The sequence below is a fragment of the Acomys minous genome (genome assembly GCF_964271855.1).
Source record: "Acomys minous genome assembly, chromosome: 1".
Taxonomy (NCBI): domain Eukaryota; kingdom Metazoa; phylum Chordata; class Mammalia; order Rodentia; family Muridae; genus Acomys; species Acomys minous.
Genome location: NC_140483.1, coordinates 99,645,296 through 99,651,295, shown reverse-complemented (window position 1 = coordinate 99,651,295; position 6,000 = coordinate 99,645,296).

Below are 6,000 nucleotides of genomic sequence, written 5' to 3'. Positions count from 1 at the left end.
TTATAATTAGCAGTTCACAATAATTTTAGAGCTAGGCTAATTATGAATGAATTCAAATGATATATAACAGATTCTTTGTAATTTAACATATCCATTTATATACAGATACATAGAAAATGTTCCACAACCTACTCAAATCATCTTCATAATAAAATTGTATCTGGGGAAAATCAATGCCATTATTTTTTTGTATAAATGTGGACGTTCTGTTTTGCATTAAAGGCATACCCTGAATATTTAATATAATGTTGCCTCTTATTTTAGGTTAAAAAAATCATATGATTGTGTGATATCTCTTTTGCATACATTCTATATGTTACTATTCTTTATTATTTGTATTTTAACCTGAAATAAATATTGAAACATAAATATAATGAATTCTAGATTTCTTTAAAGAAGAATGAGGAAATAACTAAGTGAACAGAAGCATGAACTACTCTTACAGGACAAATGATGGATGGATTTAAACCACCTGTAACTTCGAGAACAGTATGATCTGATGTCTCCAGCCTCTGGTGACACATGTACGCTATCCCCACATGTTTATAATTTTTAAAATGAGTGTTTTAATAAATAGAAAAATATTTGTTTCATGGTATAATGACAGATTTGAGCTAGAAGTCATCTCAGGATGTAAATATCAATCTAATAGACAATAAATGAAAGATTTTAATGTCATTTGGTAACATATCTTATAGGCTCCAGAGATTTACATATGTTTATAGGGGTGCATTTATATGTGCACTGGTGTGTGTGTGTGTGTGTGTGTGTGTGTGTGCGCGCGCGCGCGCGCGCGCGTGCGTATGCTTGACAAGGGTTATCCAAATGTGGTAAAAATGCTTCTTTCAAAAGTGTTATATTGCCATATAAAAACACCCAGTTCAAGGGAGGGATATCTTTCCCTGCATTGTTTATCAGAAGTGTCCAGAACTGTTCCCACTAGCAATACAGATTATTATCATTGCTTTTAGTCTGCAAGCAGAACTTGATGGTAAAGTCCTATTGTTGAAGACACCATATACTTTAGTCATAGGATATAGAGAAATGAAGTTGATACTGTCCAGTAATCTTTGTCCCTCAAAGGTGTTAGATAGTCTGCAGAAATAAAAAATCTATAAATAGTTTTATGCACCTCTGTATCACATGAGAGATAGATAATAGGGACAAGATTAGCAAAATGTTTTCATAGGCACGAGAGTTGAATGCAAGTCTTAGAGGTAACCACTACTTTGGGGCAGAATAAAGGTCTGACTCATCTACAGGAGGAAACATTCCTGATATTGCAAATTTGGCCATGAGTGAATGAAAAGAAATCTCTTATGCCCCCAATGTATAGAAGTGAACATACATTTATGCCCTATAACTATTTATCGCTATATTTGTCCATTATTATGCCTATCAGCTTTCATCTGATAAATTTGTGGAGTCAATATCATTTGCACATGAACTCAAAACTTTTCACAATGCCTTGGGGTTGTTTGACCATAAATAGGATTCTATATCACCATCCTCAAAATGTAAGGGACCATCACAGAAGACAGGATAGAAGGAATGTAAGAACCAGCGGATGGTGAACTGGCCAAAACTGTGTCTTTTGGACAGAGTCATGAACTCATGAACTCACAACAGCTATGCTTTCCTGAAACCAGATTGCACAAGGTCAAGTCAGTCATCTTATCAACATGGAGGTGAGACGGGCTCATGAGCCTCCCACAAGATCTGAGGGGATATGTGAGATTTGATAGCTGCTGGCAGAGAATTGGTTTTCTTTGAGGGTGTGGTCCCTGGTAGGTTGACTATTCTTCAGTGAATCTCCCTAAATTCATTAGATTATGAATTACACAAATTAGACACCATGTGAATTTTTAAAAAATAAGAAAGGAAATGGAGTTTGGGAGGATATGAAGGAGAGGGGAATCTGGAACACATTTATAGAGGACCAGGGAAGAATGTGATCAGAATAGATTATGTTCATATGTGAAAGTCTAAAAACTCTAATATATATTTAAATTGCTTTTGTTGATGTATGTGCAGCCTTTCCAAAGAGCTATAATCTGTTAGTCCCTCTCTCCTCATAGCTTTTATAAGCCCAGTTGCTTTAAATAAGCTATTAAAATAACTACTTAGATATCCCTCAGCCAAAGAATGGATCAAGAAACTATGGTGCATTTACACAAGGGAATACTACTCAGCTTTTAAAAACAAGGAAACAATGAAAATTTCAGGCAAATAGAATTAGAAAAGACCATCCTGAATGAAGTAACCCCATAGAAAGAGAGTCAACCCCTGACACTATTAATGATATTCTGCTGTGCTCACAGACAGGAGCCTAGTATAGCTGTCCTCTGAGAAGTTATATCCAGAAGCACATCAAAACAGATACTGAGATTCACAACCAAACATTGGGCAAGTAAACTCTGCAATAAGACTAACAGAACCAATTAACCAGGACCAAGAGGGGCTTTCAGAGACTGAAGTACCAACCAATGATCATGCATAAATTGGAACTAGGCCCCCTACACAGATATAGACAATGACATCTCAAGGTTCATGTGGGTCCCCTAGTAAAGGGAGCAGGAGCTGTCTCTGACATGCACTCTGTTGCCTGCTTTTTGATCATTCCTCTGGTGGGGATGACTTGCCAGGCCACAGGGGAAGAGGATGCACTCAGTCCTGAGGCAACATGATAAGCTGGAGTGGATTGGTGGAGATGAGGGGGCTTTCTCCAAGGAACAGGGGAGAGGGGAAAAAGGTACAGGAGTAGAGGAGGGAGGAAGCTATGATTGGATGTAAAGTGAATAAATAAATATTAAAAAAAGAAAAATTCAAAAGGTACTGGGGCTGGATAGATGCCTCATTGGTTAAGAGCACTGGATAATCTTCCAGAAGACTTGGGTTCAATTTTCAGAACACTCACTGCAGCTCATAACTGTCTGAAATATCAGTTCCAGAGGATCTGACACCCTCACACAGATGTACAGTCAAAATACCAATGCACATAAAATAAAAATGATTATTTTTTTAAAAGACAAGACATGATGATGCATAGCACTAATCCCAGCATTCACAGTGGCAGAGACAGGCAGATCTCTATGAATTCAGGACCAGCCTCATTTACAAAGTGAGTCCAGGACAGCCAAAGCTACACAGAGCAACCCTGTCTTGAAAAATAAAACACACTAAAGAAAAGAGAAGAAAAAGAAAAAGTGTTAGAAGGATTTATATTGAATTAAGTATTGCAAAACATTATTTTCAATGTCTTTGTTGTAGTGTAAGTAAGAATGACAACCATAGGTTCATAGATTTGAGTACTCGCTCTTCTGAAAGTAGCACTACTTGAAAAGATTAAGAGGTGTAGCCTAATTTCAAGAAGTGTGTCACTACAGGTGTGTTTTGAGTTTTCAAAAGCCCATTCTAAGTGTCCTGCAGCCTGTGGATCTAGATATAAATTTCTTAGCTACTTTTTCCATACGGTATCTGCCTATGTGCCACTGTTGGTCGGCTGTTGCAGTAGGAATGGAAGTGTGTGCCTCTATGGAGGAAAAGGATGTAGCACTGGGCTCAAAGGAGATGGGGCTCCAGAAACCAAGCCACCTGTCAACTAAGACCCTGCCTGCCTTGGGCAGATCTGTCGTGCTTCAGTGAACAGCTAGTAACAGAGGCTCTCCCTCGGAGCTCTGAACTCCTAGAGTGGTAGAGGCGGGAGGCAGGTGGATGAAAATGTCTGTGGCAGGGGTGGTGGTAAATTCAATGGCAAATCTCAGTCACAGTGAAATAGATGCTGATGGTCCCCCCGCCCTTTTTTCTCCTGTGAAACAGGGAATTACAAACCTTGGGCAGTGGGAGGGATTTTGAGCGAGAATGTGTTTGATTAGCAAGAGTTGGAGGTGCTCGGGAGACTTGATTTGCATGCAGTATCATAGTCATATCATAGGAGAAGGAACACAGTAAGTACTCGATTATTCTATGAGTCGGGACAGAGCTCCAGGTAAAGTCAAAGGTCGTTGGTTCAGAGCTATCTCATTAGCTTAGGGTGGGTGTTTCCAGCAATCCTCTGGTACTTGCTGAGCGGGTTTCTTATCAGGAAAGTGTCCGGCTTGTAATCTTCCTGAGGTCCGTGACTGTTCTTAGAGGTTCTGAGGTTCCCCAGATCAGGTGGAAAAGGAAACTTGCTAAAAAGTCCATTGTCCTATACTGAGCTCAGAGGCTATCCGGAAATGCCAGACATTGACTTCACAGTAGGGTCCCACATGCCACCATGCTCCTCACAATAATGAAATTGGACTAAATTTTTGAAACTCTAAGCAAGCCCCCAATTAAATGTTTTATTTCATGACAATTGCTGTGGTCATGTTTGGAGAGATGGCTTAGCCATTAAACGCTAGGATCACAACCCAAAATATAAGAATTGTTGTCATCCTGGTGTCACTTCCAGCAACAGCACTCTGCCTAGGACAGCCTTAAATGTTTAGAACTGCTGAATTTGATTTGAAATTCAATTACTAAATTTTGGAAACAATCAAAACAATCAAAAAAATATCCTAAAGCTTTAAAAATGTTTACTGACATTTGTTTCTTTTTTTTTTTTTTTTTTTTTTTTTTTTTTTTTTTTTTGGTTTTTCGAGACAGGGTCTCTCTGTGTTAGCCTTGGCTGTCCTGGACTCTCTTTGTAGACCAGGCTGGCCTTAAACTCACAGCAATCCGCCTGCCTCTGCCTCCCGAGTGCTGGGATTAAAGGCGTGCGCCACCACGCCCGGCTCTGACATTTGTTTCTTTCCTTCTTTCTCTCTCTCTCTCTCTTTAATGAAATGCAGAGATTTTTGCAGTGGACACATGATCTACCACTGAGCTTTAAAATATGGAAATATTTTTAAAAGAAATTCTTTAGATGTAACTTATTTTACATTTTAGGGAAATCTAGGTTTAAAATAACTAATAATATTATATAAAGATACTTAAGGCAAAAAAGACTATATATTTTTTAAAATAAGAAAAAATTCCTTTTAGCAGTCAGAATTCTGAGAAATGAAATTAAATATTTATCTCTTTTAAGAAACTTAAAGACAAACAGAATTCCGCCTAAAAATGGGTAAGCTTGGATGCAGGCAGAGTTGATGTCCAAATTTTGCCAAGACAGGGAAAGCAAGTCCTCAATAGTTCCTGTCCCACAAATATGTCTGTTGGATATATTGGGCCAAAAGGCTGAGGAAGATGCTCCAACATTTGGATGATGATTCAAGTAGCAAACTATCTCTGTCATCTTCTCATTTGGAAAGCTACTAACCTACACACTCCAGTCATACTGAGATAATCAAGTTTATTCCTTCTCAAGTCTCTGAAGGAGTTGAAGACCAGATATCTTAGTTTTACAATTAAGCATAGTTGCTTAGGAGGGGTTAAGATGTTTTTAGGTCTAGATAGATGTTTTAAGTTGATAATGACAAGATGTGATGGAGATTGATTTACGTTCAGACAGGAAAGATGTTTTCTTCAAGGCTGTCAAATACAAATAGCCAAAACACTAAGAATGTAACATTTATATAATTTCTGATTGTGCCATTGTTCTTCTTGATATAGGTTGTTTATTGTCTATATGTATAATAATATAAATATATAAGTAAAAAATTAAAAAATGATTTAAAAAAGAAACATAAAGAAACTTGGCGAGGAAGAGGCAGGCAGATCTCTGTGAGTTCAAGATCAGACTGGTTTACAAGCTGAGTCCAGGAGCACCAAGCCTATACAGAGAAAGCCTGACTCAAAATAAACAAATAATCCTTATTCATTTGTGGATTAAGTAATATACTCTATACAATATTTCATTATTTACCTGAGTTCCAAGAATAGAAATTGTATATTCTTTAAACTTGTAACAATAACAATATACCTCTATATTGATCTAATCATTTTGAAAATTGATTGTTTTTATATGAAAATTGCCTATATGATAAACACATACTATTTAGTACGTGAACATAACTGAGGCAGAATAACTTATAT